The sequence below is a fragment of the Brienomyrus brachyistius genome, unplaced genomic scaffold, assembly GCF_023856365.1.
Source record: "Brienomyrus brachyistius isolate T26 unplaced genomic scaffold, BBRACH_0.4 scaffold36, whole genome shotgun sequence".
Taxonomy (NCBI): domain Eukaryota; kingdom Metazoa; phylum Chordata; class Actinopteri; order Osteoglossiformes; family Mormyridae; genus Brienomyrus; species Brienomyrus brachyistius.
The window spans coordinates 4,025,223-4,039,560 of record NW_026042311.1 but is presented as its reverse complement, the minus strand read 5'-3'; the positions used below and the strand labels follow the sequence as shown (position 1 = coordinate 4,039,560).

At 57.3% G+C, this 14,338-nt stretch overlaps 32 non-coding genes across 32 annotated transcripts in view; all 32 read left to right on the top strand.

Moving 5' to 3' along the window:
• The first annotated feature begins 108 nt into the window (after positions 1 to 108).
• Positions 109 to 222, top strand: LOC125722109 (U5 spliceosomal RNA). The gene has a single exon (XR_007386139.1). It is a non-coding gene; the product is annotated as a U5 spliceosomal RNA (small nuclear RNA).
• Positions 223 to 419: 197 nt separating this feature from the next.
• Positions 420 to 611, top strand: LOC125722037 (U2 spliceosomal RNA). The gene has a single exon (XR_007386074.1). It is a non-coding gene; the product is annotated as a U2 spliceosomal RNA (small nuclear RNA).
• Positions 612 to 1,033: 422 nt separating this feature from the next.
• Positions 1,034 to 1,147, top strand: LOC125722108 (U5 spliceosomal RNA). Its single transcript, XR_007386138.1, has one exon. It is a non-coding gene; the product is annotated as a U5 spliceosomal RNA (small nuclear RNA).
• Positions 1,148 to 1,344: 197 nt separating this feature from the next.
• On the top strand, positions 1,345 to 1,536 carry LOC125722036 (U2 spliceosomal RNA). The gene has a single exon (XR_007386072.1). It is a non-coding gene; the product is annotated as a U2 spliceosomal RNA (small nuclear RNA).
• A 422-nt stretch (positions 1,537 to 1,958) lies between these two features.
• Positions 1,959 to 2,072, top strand: LOC125722107 (U5 spliceosomal RNA). Its single transcript, XR_007386137.1, has one exon. It is a non-coding gene; the product is annotated as a U5 spliceosomal RNA (small nuclear RNA).
• Positions 2,073 to 2,269: 197 nt separating this feature from the next.
• On the top strand, positions 2,270 to 2,461 carry LOC125722035 (U2 spliceosomal RNA). Its single transcript, XR_007386071.1, has one exon. It is a non-coding gene; the product is annotated as a U2 spliceosomal RNA (small nuclear RNA).
• A 423-nt stretch (positions 2,462 to 2,884) lies between these two features.
• Positions 2,885 to 2,998, top strand: LOC125722106 (U5 spliceosomal RNA). The gene has a single exon (XR_007386136.1). It is a non-coding gene; the product is annotated as a U5 spliceosomal RNA (small nuclear RNA).
• A 197-nt stretch (positions 2,999 to 3,195) lies between these two features.
• Positions 3,196 to 3,387, top strand: LOC125722156 (U2 spliceosomal RNA). The gene has a single exon (XR_007386184.1). It is a non-coding gene; the product is annotated as a U2 spliceosomal RNA (small nuclear RNA).
• Positions 3,388 to 3,810: 423 nt separating this feature from the next.
• LOC125722105 (U5 spliceosomal RNA) lies at positions 3,811 to 3,924 on the top strand. Its single transcript, XR_007386135.1, has one exon. It is a non-coding gene; the product is annotated as a U5 spliceosomal RNA (small nuclear RNA).
• Positions 3,925 to 4,121: 197 nt separating this feature from the next.
• On the top strand, positions 4,122 to 4,313 carry LOC125722155 (U2 spliceosomal RNA). Its single transcript, XR_007386183.1, has one exon. It is a non-coding gene; the product is annotated as a U2 spliceosomal RNA (small nuclear RNA).
• A 425-nt stretch (positions 4,314 to 4,738) lies between these two features.
• Positions 4,739 to 4,852, top strand: LOC125722104 (U5 spliceosomal RNA). The gene has a single exon (XR_007386134.1). It is a non-coding gene; the product is annotated as a U5 spliceosomal RNA (small nuclear RNA).
• A 197-nt stretch (positions 4,853 to 5,049) lies between these two features.
• Positions 5,050 to 5,241, top strand: LOC125722154 (U2 spliceosomal RNA). The gene has a single exon (XR_007386182.1). It is a non-coding gene; the product is annotated as a U2 spliceosomal RNA (small nuclear RNA).
• Positions 5,242 to 5,664: 423 nt separating this feature from the next.
• Positions 5,665 to 5,778, top strand: LOC125722103 (U5 spliceosomal RNA). The gene has a single exon (XR_007386133.1). It is a non-coding gene; the product is annotated as a U5 spliceosomal RNA (small nuclear RNA).
• Positions 5,779 to 5,975: 197 nt separating this feature from the next.
• Positions 5,976 to 6,167, top strand: LOC125722153 (U2 spliceosomal RNA). Its single transcript, XR_007386181.1, has one exon. It is a non-coding gene; the product is annotated as a U2 spliceosomal RNA (small nuclear RNA).
• A 422-nt stretch (positions 6,168 to 6,589) lies between these two features.
• On the top strand, positions 6,590 to 6,703 carry LOC125722102 (U5 spliceosomal RNA). The gene has a single exon (XR_007386132.1). It is a non-coding gene; the product is annotated as a U5 spliceosomal RNA (small nuclear RNA).
• Positions 6,704 to 6,900: 197 nt separating this feature from the next.
• LOC125722151 (U2 spliceosomal RNA) lies at positions 6,901 to 7,092 on the top strand. Its single transcript, XR_007386180.1, has one exon. It is a non-coding gene; the product is annotated as a U2 spliceosomal RNA (small nuclear RNA).
• A 415-nt stretch (positions 7,093 to 7,507) lies between these two features.
• On the top strand, positions 7,508 to 7,621 carry LOC125722101 (U5 spliceosomal RNA). Its single transcript, XR_007386131.1, has one exon. It is a non-coding gene; the product is annotated as a U5 spliceosomal RNA (small nuclear RNA).
• Positions 7,622 to 7,818: 197 nt separating this feature from the next.
• LOC125722149 (U2 spliceosomal RNA) lies at positions 7,819 to 8,010 on the top strand. Its single transcript, XR_007386178.1, has one exon. It is a non-coding gene; the product is annotated as a U2 spliceosomal RNA (small nuclear RNA).
• Positions 8,011 to 8,433: 423 nt separating this feature from the next.
• LOC125722099 (U5 spliceosomal RNA) lies at positions 8,434 to 8,547 on the top strand. The gene has a single exon (XR_007386130.1). It is a non-coding gene; the product is annotated as a U5 spliceosomal RNA (small nuclear RNA).
• Positions 8,548 to 8,744: 197 nt separating this feature from the next.
• On the top strand, positions 8,745 to 8,936 carry LOC125722148 (U2 spliceosomal RNA). Its single transcript, XR_007386177.1, has one exon. It is a non-coding gene; the product is annotated as a U2 spliceosomal RNA (small nuclear RNA).
• A 423-nt stretch (positions 8,937 to 9,359) lies between these two features.
• LOC125722097 (U5 spliceosomal RNA) lies at positions 9,360 to 9,473 on the top strand. Its single transcript, XR_007386128.1, has one exon. It is a non-coding gene; the product is annotated as a U5 spliceosomal RNA (small nuclear RNA).
• Positions 9,474 to 9,670: 197 nt separating this feature from the next.
• Positions 9,671 to 9,862, top strand: LOC125722147 (U2 spliceosomal RNA). The gene has a single exon (XR_007386176.1). It is a non-coding gene; the product is annotated as a U2 spliceosomal RNA (small nuclear RNA).
• Positions 9,863 to 10,285: 423 nt separating this feature from the next.
• LOC125722096 (U5 spliceosomal RNA) lies at positions 10,286 to 10,399 on the top strand. The gene has a single exon (XR_007386127.1). It is a non-coding gene; the product is annotated as a U5 spliceosomal RNA (small nuclear RNA).
• A 197-nt stretch (positions 10,400 to 10,596) lies between these two features.
• LOC125722146 (U2 spliceosomal RNA) lies at positions 10,597 to 10,788 on the top strand. Its single transcript, XR_007386175.1, has one exon. It is a non-coding gene; the product is annotated as a U2 spliceosomal RNA (small nuclear RNA).
• A 423-nt stretch (positions 10,789 to 11,211) lies between these two features.
• LOC125722095 (U5 spliceosomal RNA) lies at positions 11,212 to 11,325 on the top strand. Its single transcript, XR_007386126.1, has one exon. It is a non-coding gene; the product is annotated as a U5 spliceosomal RNA (small nuclear RNA).
• Positions 11,326 to 11,522: 197 nt separating this feature from the next.
• Positions 11,523 to 11,714, top strand: LOC125722145 (U2 spliceosomal RNA). Its single transcript, XR_007386174.1, has one exon. It is a non-coding gene; the product is annotated as a U2 spliceosomal RNA (small nuclear RNA).
• A 423-nt stretch (positions 11,715 to 12,137) lies between these two features.
• On the top strand, positions 12,138 to 12,251 carry LOC125722094 (U5 spliceosomal RNA). The gene has a single exon (XR_007386125.1). It is a non-coding gene; the product is annotated as a U5 spliceosomal RNA (small nuclear RNA).
• A 197-nt stretch (positions 12,252 to 12,448) lies between these two features.
• Positions 12,449 to 12,640, top strand: LOC125722144 (U2 spliceosomal RNA). Its single transcript, XR_007386173.1, has one exon. It is a non-coding gene; the product is annotated as a U2 spliceosomal RNA (small nuclear RNA).
• Positions 12,641 to 13,060: 420 nt separating this feature from the next.
• LOC125722093 (U5 spliceosomal RNA) lies at positions 13,061 to 13,174 on the top strand. The gene has a single exon (XR_007386124.1). It is a non-coding gene; the product is annotated as a U5 spliceosomal RNA (small nuclear RNA).
• A 197-nt stretch (positions 13,175 to 13,371) lies between these two features.
• LOC125722143 (U2 spliceosomal RNA) lies at positions 13,372 to 13,563 on the top strand. The gene has a single exon (XR_007386172.1). It is a non-coding gene; the product is annotated as a U2 spliceosomal RNA (small nuclear RNA).
• Positions 13,564 to 13,985: 422 nt separating this feature from the next.
• On the top strand, positions 13,986 to 14,099 carry LOC125722092 (U5 spliceosomal RNA). The gene has a single exon (XR_007386123.1). It is a non-coding gene; the product is annotated as a U5 spliceosomal RNA (small nuclear RNA).
• Positions 14,100 to 14,296: 197 nt separating this feature from the next.
• LOC125722142 (U2 spliceosomal RNA) overlaps positions 14,297 to 14,338 on the top strand; it is a 192-nt gene continuing 150 nt past the window's right edge. Inside the window, exon 1 of the small nuclear RNA XR_007386171.1 lies at positions 14,297 to 14,338. This exon is cut by the window's right edge and continues 150 nt beyond it. This is a non-coding gene — a small nuclear RNA (U2 spliceosomal RNA).

Genomic DNA, 14,338 nt, shown 5'->3' with positions numbered 1-14,338 from the left:
AGTCGGGGCCCCGAGGCCGGTGGCTGCGACGCCCCCGAGAATTCAACCCCGAGCGGGGGCGTCACGGAGGCCCGGCTAGCGGCCACCTGCTGAGCGACGGCTCTGCATCGACTCGGGTCTCTCTTCATCCCGTATAAATCTTTCGCCTTTTACTAAAGATTTCCGTGGAGAGGGATAGCGATGAGTTCACTGTATTTTTGGAGGCTCTGTGCAAGCAGAGCTGCACCGCTGCTGTATCAAAGTAAGACTGTGCCCGGCTTAGCGGCCGGCTCTATCTGCCCAGTGGCGTGTTTCTGGTCCTCTGGGATCGTGCGTGGTCTCGCCGGGCGCCACCTCCCAGAGAGGCTGTCGAGGACCCAGCCGCGCCAGCTCCGTCGGCGTCCCGCATGCCGGAGCCCGGCGGGGCGCAGTCTGCGGGCATCGCTTCTCGGCCTTTTGGCTAAGATCAAGTGTAGTATCTGTTCTTATCAGTTTAATATCTGATACGTCCCCCATGGAGGGGACCACATATTAAACGGATTTTTGGAACAGGGAGCCGGAAGTGGGGCTTGCCCCGTCCGCTCCACGCATCGACCCGGTATTGCAGTGTTTCTGGGAACGGTGCACCTCTACTGCCCCCTGCTGTTGAAAGACAGAGCTGATCGGTGTTCCGCTTATCAGACCGAGAGCCTGCGCCGCTTGCCAGGCGATTAGCCGGTGTCGTGAGGGACGGACCCTGTCCGTGCGCCGGTCCCGCTTCCCTCCGTTTTTCTTTTTTTTTTTTTTTTTTTTTTTTTTTAATTATAAAAAGCACGGTCATGATACGCTCTCTGAGGGGTGGGCAGCTGTGCTGAGGTAAGGCAGGCCGTCATCTTTGCCTTTTGAATTTTCTCTCATGTCTGTTTACATGATTGCTGATCTTTCAGATGCCAGGAGGACAGGGAGGAGTCGGGGCCCCGAGGCCGGTGGCTGCGACGCCCCCGAGAATTCAACCCCGAGCGGGGGCGTCACGGAGGCCCGGCTAGCGGCCACCTGCTGAGCGACGGCTCTGCATCGACTCGGGTCTCTCTTCATCCCGTATAAATCTTTCGCCTTTTACTAAAGATTTCCGTGGAGAGGGATAGCGATGAGTTCACTGTATTTTTGGAGGCTCTGTGCAAGCAGAGCTGCACCGCTGCTGTATCAAAGTAAGACTGTGCCCGGCTTAGCGGCCGGCTCTATCTGCCCAGTGGCGTGTTTCTGGTCCTCTGGGATCGTGCGTGGTCTCGCCGGGCGCCACCTCCCAGAGAGGCTGTCGAGGACCCAGCCGCGCCAGCTCCGTCGGCGTCCCGCATGCCGGAGCCCGGCGGGGCGCAGTCTGCGGGCATCGCTTCTCGGCCTTTTGGCTAAGATCAAGTGTAGTATCTGTTCTTATCAGTTTAATATCTGATACGTCCCCCATGGAGGGGACCACATATTAAACGGATTTTTGGAACAGGGAGCCGGAAGTGGGGCTTGCCCCGTCCGCTCCACGCATCGACCCGGTATTGCAGTGTTTCTGGGAACGGTGCACCTCTACTGCCCCCTGCTGTTGAAAGACAGAGCTGATCGGTGTTCCGCTTATCAGACCGAGAGCCTGCGCCGCTTGCCAGGCGATTAGCCGGTGTCGTGAGGGACGGACCCTGTCCGTGCGCCGGTCCCGCTTCCCTCCGTTTTTCTTTTTTTTTTTTTTTTTTTTTTTTTTTAATTATAAAAAGCACGGTCATGATACGCTCTCTGAGGGGTGGGCAGCTGTGCTGAGGTAAGGCAGGCCGTCATCTTTGCCTTTTGAATTTTCTCTCATGTCTGTTTACATGATTGCTGATCTTTCAGATGCCAGGAGGACAGGGAGGAGTCGGGGCCCCGAGGCCGGTGGCTGCGACGCCCCCGAGAATTCAACCCCGAGCGGGGGCGTCACGGAGGCCCGGCTAGCGGCCACCTGCTGAGCGACGGCTCTGCATCGACTCGGGTCTCTCTTCATCCCGTATAAATCTTTCGCCTTTTACTAAAGATTTCCGTGGAGAGGGATAGCGATGAGTTCACTGTATTTTTGGAGGCTCTGTGCAAGCAGAGCTGCACCGCTGCTGTATCAAAGTAAGACTGTGCCCGGCTTAGCGGCCGGCTCTATCTGCCCAGTGGCGTGTTTCTGGTCCTCTGGGATCGTGCGTGGTCTCGCCGGGCGCCACCTCCCAGAGAGGCTGTCGAGGACCCAGCCGCGCCAGCTCCGTCGGCGTCCCGCATGCCGGAGCCCGGCGGGGCGCAGTCTGCGGGCATCGCTTCTCGGCCTTTTGGCTAAGATCAAGTGTAGTATCTGTTCTTATCAGTTTAATATCTGATACGTCCCCCATGGAGGGGACCACATATTAAACGGATTTTTGGAACAGGGAGCCGGAAGTGGGGCTTGCCCCGTCCGCTCCACGCATCGACCCGGTATTGCAGTGTTTCTGGGAACGGTGCACCTCTACTGCCCCCCTGCTGTTGAAAGACAGAGCTGATCGGTGTTCCGCTTATCAGACCGAGAGCCTGCGCCGCTTGCCAGGCGATTAGCCGGTGTCGTGAGGGACGGACCCTGTCCGTGCGCCGGTCCCGCTTCCCTCCGTTTTTCTTTTTTTTTTTTTTTTTTTTTTTTTTTAATTATAAAAAGCACGGTCATGATACGCTCTCTGAGGGGTGGGCAGCTGTGCTGAGGTAAGGCAGGCCGTCATCTTTGCCTTTTGAATTTTCTCTCATGTCTGTTTACATGATTGCTGATCTTTCAGATGCCAGGAGGACAGGGAGGAGTCGGGGCCCCGAGGCCGGTGGCTGCGACGCCCCCGAGAATTCAACCCCGAGCGGGGGCGTCACGGAGGCCCGGCTAGCGGCCACCTGCTGAGCGACGGCTCTGCATCGACTCGGGTCTCTCTTCATCCCGTATAAATCTTTCGCCTTTTACTAAAGATTTCCGTGGAGAGGGATAGCGATGAGTTCACTGTATTTTTGGAGGCTCTGTGCAAGCAGAGCTGCACCGCTGCTGTATCAAAGTAAGACTGTGCCCGGCTTAGCGGCCGGCTCTATCTGCCCAGTGGCGTGTTTCTGGTCCTCTGGGATCGTGCGTGGTCTCGCCGGGCGCCACCTCCCAGAGAGGCTGTCGAGGACCCAGCCGCGCCAGCTCCGTCGGCGTCCCGCATGCCGGAGCCCGGCGGGGCGCAGTCTGCGGGCATCGCTTCTCGGCCTTTTGGCTAAGATCAAGTGTAGTATCTGTTCTTATCAGTTTAATATCTGATACGTCCCCCATGGAGGGGACCACATATTAAACGGATTTTTGGAACAGGGAGCCGGAAGTGGGGCTTGCCCCGTCCGCTCCACGCATCGACCCGGTATTGCAGTGTTTCTGGGAACGGTGCACCTCTACTGCCCCCTGCTGTTGAAAGACAGAGCTGATCGGTGTTCCGCTTATCAGACCGAGAGCCTGCGCCGCTTGCCAGGCGATTAGCCGGTGTCGTGAGGGACGGACCCTGTCCGTGCGCCGGTCCCGCTTCCCTCCGTTTTTCTTTTTTTTTTTTTTTTTTTTTTTTTTTTAATTATAAAAAGCACGGTCATGATACGCTCTCTGAGGGGTGGGCAGCTGTGCTGAGGTAAGGCAGGCCGTCATCTTTGCCTTTTGAATTTTCTCTCATGTCTGTTTACATGATTGCTGATCTTTCAGATGCCAGGAGGACAGGGAGGAGTCGGGGCCCCGAGGCCGGTGGCTGCGACGCCCCCGAGAATTCAACCCCGAGCGGGGGCGTCACGGAGGCCCGGCTAGCGGCCACCTGCTGAGCGACGGCTCTGCATCGACTCGGGTCTCTCTTCATCCCGTATAAATCTTTCGCCTTTTACTAAAGATTTCCGTGGAGAGGGATAGCGATGAGTTCACTGTATTTTTGGAGGCTCTGTGCAAGCAGAGCTGCACCGCTGCTGTATCAAAGTAAGACTGTGCCCGGCTTAGCGGCCGGCTCTATCTGCCCAGTGGCGTGTTTCTGGTCCTCTGGGATCGTGCGTGGTCTCGCCGGGCGCCACCTCCCAGAGAGGCTGTCGAGGACCCAGCCGCGCCAGCTCCGTCGGCGTCCCGCATGCCGGAGCCCGGCGGGGCGCAGTCTGCGGGCATCGCTTCTCGGCCTTTTGGCTAAGATCAAGTGTAGTATCTGTTCTTATCAGTTTAATATCTGATACGTCCCCCATGGAGGGGACCACATATTAAACGGATTTTTGGAACAGGGAGCCGGAAGTGGGGCTTGCCCCGTCCGCTCCACGCATCGACCCGGTATTGCAGTGTTTCTGGGAACGGTGCACCTCTACTGCCCCCTGCTGTTGAAAGACAGAGCTGATCGGTGTTCCGCTTATCAGACCGAGAGCCTGCGCCGCTTGCCAGGCGATTAGCCGGTGTCGTGAGGGACGGACCCTGTCCGTGCGCCGGTCCCGCTTCCCTCCGTTTTTCTTTTTTTTTTTTTTTTTTTTTTTTTTTTTTAATTATAAAAAGCACGGTCATGATACGCTCTCTGAGGGGTGGGCAGCTGTGCTGAGGTAAGGCAGGCCGTCATCTTTGCCTTTTGAATTTTCTCTCATGTCTGTTTACATGATTGCTGATCTTTCAGATGCCAGGAGGACAGGGAGGAGTCGGGGCCCCGAGGCCGGTGGCTGCGACGCCCCCGAGAATTCAACCCCGAGCGGGGGCGTCACGGAGGCCCGGCTAGCGGCCACCTGCTGAGCGACGGCTCTGCATCGACTCGGGTCTCTCTTCATCCCGTATAAATCTTTCGCCTTTTACTAAAGATTTCCGTGGAGAGGGATAGCGATGAGTTCACTGTATTTTTGGAGGCTCTGTGCAAGCAGAGCTGCACCGCTGCTGTATCAAAGTAAGACTGTGCCCGGCTTAGCGGCCGGCTCTATCTGCCCAGTGGCGTGTTTCTGGTCCTCTGGGATCGTGCGTGGTCTCGCCGGGCGCCACCTCCCAGAGAGGCTGTCGAGGACCCAGCCGCGCCAGCTCCGTCGGCGTCCCGCATGCCGGAGCCCGGCGGGGCGCAGTCTGCGGGCATCGCTTCTCGGCCTTTTGGCTAAGATCAAGTGTAGTATCTGTTCTTATCAGTTTAATATCTGATACGTCCCCCATGGAGGGGACCACATATTAAACGGATTTTTGGAACAGGGAGCCGGAAGTGGGGCTTGCCCCGTCCGCTCCACGCATCGACCCGGTATTGCAGTGTTTCTGGGAACGGTGCACCTCTACTGCCCCCTGCTGTTGAAAGACAGAGCTGATCGGTGTTCCGCTTATCAGACCGAGAGCCTGCGCCGCTTGCCAGGCGATTAGCCGGTGTCGTGAGGGACGGACCCTGTCCGTGCGCCGGTCCCGCTTCCCTCCGTTTTTCTTTTTTTTTTTTTTTTTTTTTTTTTTTTAATTATAAAAAGCACGGTCATGATACGCTCTCTGAGGGGTGGGCAGCTGTGCTGAGGTAAGGCAGGCCGTCATCTTTGCCTTTTGAATTTTCTCTCATGTCTGTTTACATGATTGCTGATCTTTCAGATGCCAGGAGGACAGGGAGGAGTCGGGGCCCCGAGGCCGGTGGCTGCGACGCCCCCGAGAATTCAACCCCGAGCGGGGGCGTCACGGAGGCCCGGCTAGCGGCCACCTGCTGAGCGACGGCTCTGCATCGACTCGGGTCTCTCTTCATCCCGTATAAATCTTTCGCCTTTTACTAAAGATTTCCGTGGAGAGGGATAGCGATGAGTTCACTGTATTTTTGGAGGCTCTGTGCAAGCAGAGCTGCACCGCTGCTGTATCAAAGTAAGACTGTGCCCGGCTTAGCGGCCGGCTCTATCTGCCCAGTGGCGTGTTTCTGGTCCTCTGGGATCGTGCGTGGTCTCGCCGGGCGCCACCTCCCAGAGAGGCTGTCGAGGACCCAGCCGCGCCAGCTCCGTCGGCGTCCCGCATGCCGGAGCCCGGCGGGGCGCAGTCTGCGGGCATCGCTTCTCGGCCTTTTGGCTAAGATCAAGTGTAGTATCTGTTCTTATCAGTTTAATATCTGATACGTCCCCCATGGAGGGGACCACATATTAAACGGATTTTTGGAACAGGGAGCCGGAAGTGGGGCTTGCCCCGTCCGCTCCACGCATCGACCCGGTATTGCAGTGTTTCTGGGAACGGTGCACCTCTACTGCCCCCTGCTGTTGAAAGACAGAGCTGATCGGTGTTCCGCTTATCAGACCGAGAGCCTGCGCCGCTTGCCAGGCGATTAGCCGGTGTCGTGAGGGACGGACCCTGTCCGTGCGCCGGTCCCGCTTCCCTCCGTTTTTCTTTTTTTTTTTTTTTTTTTTTTTTTTTAATTATAAAAAGCACGGTCATGATACGCTCTCTGAGGGGTGGGCAGCTGTGCTGAGGTAAGGCAGGCCGTCATCTTTGCCTTTTGAATTTTCTCTCATGTCTGTTTACATGATTGCTGATCTTTCAGATGCCAGGAGGACAGGGAGGAGTCGGGGCCCCGAGGCCGGTGGCTGCGACGCCCCCGAGAATTCAACCCCGAGCGGGGGCGTCACGGAGGCCCGGCTAGCGGCCACCTGCTGAGCGACGGCTCTGCATCGACTCGGGTCTCTCTTCATCCCGTATAAATCTTTCGCCTTTTACTAAAGATTTCCGTGGAGAGGGATAGCGATGAGTTCACTGTATTTTTGGAGGCTCTGTGCAAGCAGAGCTGCACCGCTGCTGTATCAAAGTAAGACTGTGCCCGGCTTAGCGGCCGGCTCTATCTGCCCAGTGGCGTGTTTCTGGTCCTCTGGGATCGTGCGTGGTCTCGCCGGGCGCCACCTCCCAGAGAGGCTGTCGAGGACCCAGCCGCGCCAGCTCCGTCGGCGTCCCGCATGCCGGAGCCCGGCGGGGCGCAGTCTGCGGGCATCGCTTCTCGGCCTTTTGGCTAAGATCAAGTGTAGTATCTGTTCTTATCAGTTTAATATCTGATACGTCCCCCATGGAGGGGACCACATATTAAACGGATTTTTGGAACAGGGAGCCGGAAGTGGGGCTTGCCCCGTCCGCTCCACGCATCGACCCGGTATTGCAGTGTTTCTGGGAACGGTGCACCTCTACTGCCCCCTGCTGTTGAAAGACAGAGCTGATCGGTGTTCCGCTTATCAGACCGAGAGCCTGCGCCGCTTGCCAGGCGATTAGCCGGTGTCGTGAGGGACGGACCCTGTCCGTGCGCCGGTCCCGCTTCCCTCCGTTTTTCTTTTTTTTTTTTTTTTTTTTAATTATAAAAAGCACGGTCATGATACGCTCTCTGAGGGGTGGGCAGCTGTGCTGAGGTAAGGCAGGCCGTCATCTTTGCCTTTTGAATTTTCTCTCATGTCTGTTTACATGATTGCTGATCTTTCAGATGCCAGGAGGACAGGGAGGAGTCGGGGCCCCGAGGCCGGTGGCTGCGACGCCCCCGAGAATTCAACCCCGAGCGGGGGCGTCACGGAGGCCCGGCTAGCGGCCACCTGCTGAGCGACGGCTCTGCATCGACTCGGGTCTCTCTTCATCCCGTATAAATCTTTCGCCTTTTACTAAAGATTTCCGTGGAGAGGGATAGCGATGAGTTCACTGTATTTTTGGAGGCTCTGTGCAAGCAGAGCTGCACCGCTGCTGTATCAAAGTAAGACTGTGCCCGGCTTAGCGGCCGGCTCTATCTGCCCAGTGGCGTGTTTCTGGTCCTCTGGGATCGTGCGTGGTCTCGCCGGGCGCCACCTCCCAGAGAGGCTGTCGAGGACCCAGCCGCGCCAGCTCCGTCGGCGTCCCGCATGCCGGAGCCCGGCGGGGCGCAGTCTGCGGGCATCGCTTCTCGGCCTTTTGGCTAAGATCAAGTGTAGTATCTGTTCTTATCAGTTTAATATCTGATACGTCCCCCATGGAGGGGACCACATATTAAACGGATTTTTGGAACAGGGAGCCGGAAGTGGGGCTTGCCCCGTCCGCTCCACGCATCGACCCGGTATTGCAGTGTTTCTGGGAACGGTGCACCTCTACTGCCCCCTGCTGTTGAAAGACAGAGCTGATCGGTGTTCCGCTTATCAGACCGAGAGCCTGCGCCGCTTGCCAGGCGATTAGCCGGTGTCGTGAGGGACGGACCCTGTCCGTGCGCCGGTCCCGCTTCCCTCCGTTTTTCTTTTTTTTTTTTTTTTTTTTTTTTTTTTAATTATAAAAAGCACGGTCATGATACGCTCTCTGAGGGGTGGGCAGCTGTGCTGAGGTAAGGCAGGCCGTCATCTTTGCCTTTTGAATTTTCTCTCATGTCTGTTTACATGATTGCTGATCTTTCAGATGCCAGGAGGACAGGGAGGAGTCGGGGCCCCGAGGCCGGTGGCTGCGACGCCCCCGAGAATTCAACCCCGAGCGGGGGCGTCACGGAGGCCCGGCTAGCGGCCACCTGCTGAGCGACGGCTCTGCATCGACTCGGGTCTCTCTTCATCCCGTATAAATCTTTCGCCTTTTACTAAAGATTTCCGTGGAGAGGGATAGCGATGAGTTCACTGTATTTTTGGAGGCTCTGTGCAAGCAGAGCTGCACCGCTGCTGTATCAAAGTAAGACTGTGCCCGGCTTAGCGGCCGGCTCTATCTGCCCAGTGGCGTGTTTCTGGTCCTCTGGGATCGTGCGTGGTCTCGCCGGGCGCCACCTCCCAGAGAGGCTGTCGAGGACCCAGCCGCGCCAGCTCCGTCGGCGTCCCGCATGCCGGAGCCCGGCGGGGCGCAGTCTGCGGGCATCGCTTCTCGGCCTTTTGGCTAAGATCAAGTGTAGTATCTGTTCTTATCAGTTTAATATCTGATACGTCCCCCATGGAGGGGACCACATATTAAACGGATTTTTGGAACAGGGAGCCGGAAGTGGGGCTTGCCCCGTCCGCTCCACGCATCGACCCGGTATTGCAGTGTTTCTGGGAACGGTGCACCTCTACTGCCCCCTGCTGTTGAAAGACAGAGCTGATCGGTGTTCCGCTTATCAGACCGAGAGCCTGCGCCGCTTGCCAGGCGATTAGCCGGTGTCGTGAGGGACGGACCCTGTCCGTGCGCCGGTCCCGCTTCCCTCCGTTTTTCTTTTTTTTTTTTTTTTTTTTTTTTTTTTAATTATAAAAAGCACGGTCATGATACGCTCTCTGAGGGGTGGGCAGCTGTGCTGAGGTAAGGCAGGCCGTCATCTTTGCCTTTTGAATTTTCTCTCATGTCTGTTTACATGATTGCTGATCTTTCAGATGCCAGGAGGACAGGGAGGAGTCGGGGCCCCGAGGCCGGTGGCTGCGACGCCCCCGAGAATTCAACCCCGAGCGGGGGCGTCACGGAGGCCCGGCTAGCGGCCACCTGCTGAGCGACGGCTCTGCATCGACTCGGGTCTCTCTTCATCCCGTATAAATCTTTCGCCTTTTACTAAAGATTTCCGTGGAGAGGGATAGCGATGAGTTCACTGTATTTTTGGAGGCTCTGTGCAAGCAGAGCTGCACCGCTGCTGTATCAAAGTAAGACTGTGCCCGGCTTAGCGGCCGGCTCTATCTGCCCAGTGGCGTGTTTCTGGTCCTCTGGGATCGTGCGTGGTCTCGCCGGGCGCCACCTCCCAGAGAGGCTGTCGAGGACCCAGCCGCGCCAGCTCCGTCGGCGTCCCGCATGCCGGAGCCCGGCGGGGCGCAGTCTGCGGGCATCGCTTCTCGGCCTTTTGGCTAAGATCAAGTGTAGTATCTGTTCTTATCAGTTTAATATCTGATACGTCCCCCATGGAGGGGACCACATATTAAACGGATTTTTGGAACAGGGAGCCGGAAGTGGGGCTTGCCCCGTCCGCTCCACGCATCGACCCGGTATTGCAGTGTTTCTGGGAACGGTGCACCTCTACTGCCCCCTGCTGTTGAAAGACAGAGCTGATCGGTGTTCCGCTTATCAGACCGAGAGCCTGCGCCGCTTGCCAGGCGATTAGCCGGTGTCGTGAGGGACGGACCCTGTCCGTGCGCCGGTCCCGCTTCCCTCCGTTTTTCTTTTTTTTTTTTTTTTTTTTTTTTTTTTAATTATAAAAAGCACGGTCATGATACGCTCTCTGAGGGGTGGGCAGCTGTGCTGAGGTAAGGCAGGCCGTCATCTTTGCCTTTTGAATTTTCTCTCATGTCTGTTTACATGATTGCTGATCTTTCAGATGCCAGGAGGACAGGGAGGAGTCGGGGCCCCGAGGCCGGTGGCTGCGACGCCCCCGAGAATTCAACCCCGAGCGGGGGCGTCACGGAGGCCCGGCTAGCGGCCACCTGCTGAGCGACGGCTCTGCATCGACTCGGGTCTCTCTTCATCCCGTATAAATCTTTCGCCTTTTACTAAAGATTTCCGTGGAGAGGGATAGCGATGAGTTCACTGTATTTTTGGAGGCTCTGTGCAAGCAGAGCTGCACCGCTGCTGTATCAAAGTAAGACTGTGCCCGGCTTAGCGGCCGGCTCTATCTGCCCAGTGGCGTGTTTCTGGTCCTCTGGGATCGTGCGTGGTCTCGCCGGGCGCCACCTCCCAGAGAGGCTGTCGAGGACCCAGCCGCGCCAGCTCCGTCGGCGTCCCGCATGCCGGAGCCCGGCGGGGCGCAGTCTGCGGGCATCGCTTCTCGGCCTTTTGGCTAAGATCAAGTGTAGTATCTGTTCTTATCAGTTTAATATCTGATACGTCCCCCATGGAGGGGACCACATATTAAACGGATTTTTGGAACAGGGAGCCGGAAGTGGGGCTTGCCCCGTCCGCTCCACGCATCGACCCGGTATTGCAGTGTTTCTGGGAACGGTGCACCTCTACTGCCCCCTGCTGTTGAAAGACAGAGCTGATCGGTGTTCCGCTTATCAGACCGAGAGCCTGCGCCGCTTGCCAGGCGATTAGCCGGTGTCGTGAGGGACGGACCCTGTCCGTGCGCCGGTCCCGCTTCCCTCCGTTTTTCTTTTTTTTTTTTTTTTTTTTTTTTTTTTAATTATAAAAAGCACGGTCATGATACGCTCTCTGAGGGGTGGGCAGCTGTGCTGAGGTAAGGCAGGCCGTCATCTTTGCCTTTTGAATTTTCTCTCATGTCTGTTTACATGATTGCTGATCTTTCAGATGCCAGGAGGACAGGGAGGAGTCGGGGCCCCGAGGCCGGTGGCTGCGACGCCCCCGAGAATTCAACCCCGAGCGGGGGCGTCACGGAGGCCCGGCTAGCGGCCACCTGCTGAGCGACGGCTCTGCATCGACTCGGGTCTCTCTTCATCCCGTATAAATCTTTCGCCTTTTACTAAAGATTTCCGTGGAGAGGGATAGCGATGAGTTCACTGTATTTTTGGAGGCTCTGTGCAAGCAGAGCTGCACCGCTGCTGTATCAAAGTAAGACTGTGCCCGGCTTAGCGGCCGGCTCTATCTGCCCAGTGGCGTGTTTCTGGTCCTCTGGGATCGTGCGTGGTCTCGCCGGGCGCCACCTCCCAGAGAGGCTGTCGAGGACCCAGCCGCGCCAGCTCCGTCGGCGTCCCGCATGCCGGAGCCCGGCGGGGCGCAGTCTGCGGGCATCGCTTCTCGGCCTTTTGGCTAAGATCAAGTGTAGTATCTGTTCTTATCAGTTTAATATCTGATACGTCCCCCATGGAGGGGACCACATATTAAACGGATTTTTGGAACAGGGAGCCGGAAGTGGGGCTTGCCCCGTCCGCTCCACGCATCGACCCGGTATTGCAGTGTTTCTGGGAACGGTGCACCTCTACTGCCCCCTGCTGTTGAAAGACAGAGCTGATCGGTGTTCCGCTTATCAGACCGAGAGCCTGCGCCGCTTGCCAGGCGATTAGCCGGTGTCGTGAGGGACGGACCCTGTCCGTGCGCCGGTCCCGCTTCCCTCCGTTTTTCTTTTTTTTTTTTTTTTTTTTTTTTTTTTAATTATAAAAAGCACGGTCATGATACGCTCTCTGAGGGGTGGGCAGCTGTGCTGAGGTAAGGCAGGCCGTCATCTTTGCCTTTTGAATTTTCTCTCATGTCTGTTTACATGATTGCTGATCTTTCAGATGCCAGGAGGACAGGGAGGAGTCGGGGCCCCGAGGCCGGTGGCTGCGACGCCCCCGAGAATTCAACCCCGAGCGGGGGCGTCACGGAGGCCCGGCTAGCGGCCACCTGCTGAGCGACGGCTCTGCATCGACTCGGGTCTCTCTTCATCCCGTATAAATCTTTCGCCTTTTACTAAAGATTTCCGTGGAGAGGGATAGCGATGAGTTCACTGTATTTTTGGAGGCTCTGTGCAAGCAGAGCTGCACCGCTGCTGTATCAAAGTAAGACTGTGCCCGGCTTAGCGGCCGGCTCTATCTGCCCAGTGGCGTGTTTCTGGTCCTCTGGGATCGTGCGTGGTCTCGCCGGGCGCCACCTCCCAGAGAGGCTGTCGAGGACCCAGCCGCGCCAGCTCCGTCGGCATCCCGCATGCCGGAGCCCGGCGGGGCGCAGTCTGCGGGCATCGCTTCTCGGCCTTTTGGCTAAGATCAAGTGTAGTATCTGTTCTTATCAGTTTAATATCTGATACGTCCCCCATGGAGGGGACCACATATTAAACGGATTTTTGGAACAGGGAGCCGGAAGTGGGGCTTGCCCCGTCCGCTCCACGCATCGACCCGGTATTGCAGTGTTTCTGGGAACGGTGCACCTCTACTGCCCCCTGCTGTTGAAAGACAGAGCTGATCGGTGTTCCGCTTATCAGACCCAGAGCCTGCGCCGCTTGCCAGGCGATTAGCCGGTGTCGTGAGGGACGGACCCTGTCCGTGCGCCGGTCCCGCTTCCCTCCGTTTTTCTTTTTTTTTTTTTTTTTTTTTTTTTAATTATAAAAAGCACGGTCATGATACGCTCTCTGAGGGGTGGGCAGCTGTGCTGAGGTAAGGCAGGCCGTCATCTTTGCCTTTTGAATTTTCTCTCATGTCTGTTTACATGATTGCTGATCTTTCAGATGCCAGGAGGACAGGGAGGAGTCGGGGCCCCGAGGCCGGTGGCTGCGACGCCCCCGAGAATTCAACCCCGAGCGGGGGCGTCACGGAGGCCCGGCTAGCGGCCACCTGCTGAGCGACGGCTCTGCATCGACTCGGGTCTCTCTTCATCCCGTATAAATCTTTCGCCTTTTACTAAAGATTTCCGTGGAGAGGGATAGCGATGAGTTCACTGTATTTTTGGAGGCTCTGTGCAAGCAGAGCTGCACCGCTGCTGTATCAAAGTAAGACTGTGCCCGGCTTAGCGGCCGGCTCTATCTGCCCAGTGGCGTGTTTCTGGTCCTCTGGGATCGTGCGTGGTCCCGCCGGGCGCCACCTCCCAGAGAGGCTGTCGAGGACCCAGCCGCGCCAGCTCCGTCGGCGTCCCGCATGCCGGAGCCCGGCGGGGCGCAGTCTGCGGGCATCGCTTCTCGGCCTTTTGGCTAAGATCAAGTGTAGTATCTGTTCTTATCAGTTTAATATCTGATACGTCCCCCATGGAGGGGACCACATATTAAACGGATTTTTGGAACAGGGAGCCGGAAGTGGGGCTTGCCCCGTCCGCTCCACGCATCGACCCGGTATTGCAGTGTTTCTGGGAACGGTGCACCTCTACTGCCCCCTGCTGTTGAAAGACAGAGCTGATCGGTGTTCCGCTTATCAGACCGAGAGCCTGCGCCGCTTGCCAGGCGATTAGCCGGTGTCGTGAGGGACGGACCCTGTCCGTGCGCCGGTCCCGCTTCCCTCCGTTTTTCTTTTTTTTTTTTTTTTTTTTTTTTTTTAATTATAAAAAGCACGGTCATGATACGCTCTCTGAGGGGTGGGCAGCTGTGCTGAGGTAAGGCAGGCCGTCATCTTTGCCTTTTGAATTTTCTCTCATGTCTGTTTACATGATTGCTGATCTTTCAGATGCCAGGAGGACAGGGAGGAGTCGGGGCCCCGAGGCCGGTGGCTGCGACGCCCCCGAGAATTCAACCCCGAGCGGGGGCGTCACGGAGGCCCGGCTAGCGGCCACCTGCTGAGCGACGGCTCTGCATCGACTCGGGTCTCTCTTCATCCCGTATAAATCTTTCGCCTTTTACTAAAGATTTCCGTGGAGAGGGATAGCGATGAGTTCACTGTATTTTTGGAGGCTCTGTGCAAGCAGAGCTGCACCGCTGCTGTATCAAAGTAAGACTGTGCCCGGCTTAGCGGCCGGCTCTATCTGCCCAGTGGCGTGTTTCTGGTCCTCTGGGATCGTGCGTGGTCTCGCCGGGCGCCACCTCCCAGAGAGGCTGTCGAGGACCCAGCCGCGCCAGCTCCGTCGGCGTCCCGCATGCCGGAGCCCGGCGGGGCGCAGTCTGCGGGCATCGCTTCTCGGCCTTTTGGCTAAGATCAAGTGTAGTATCTG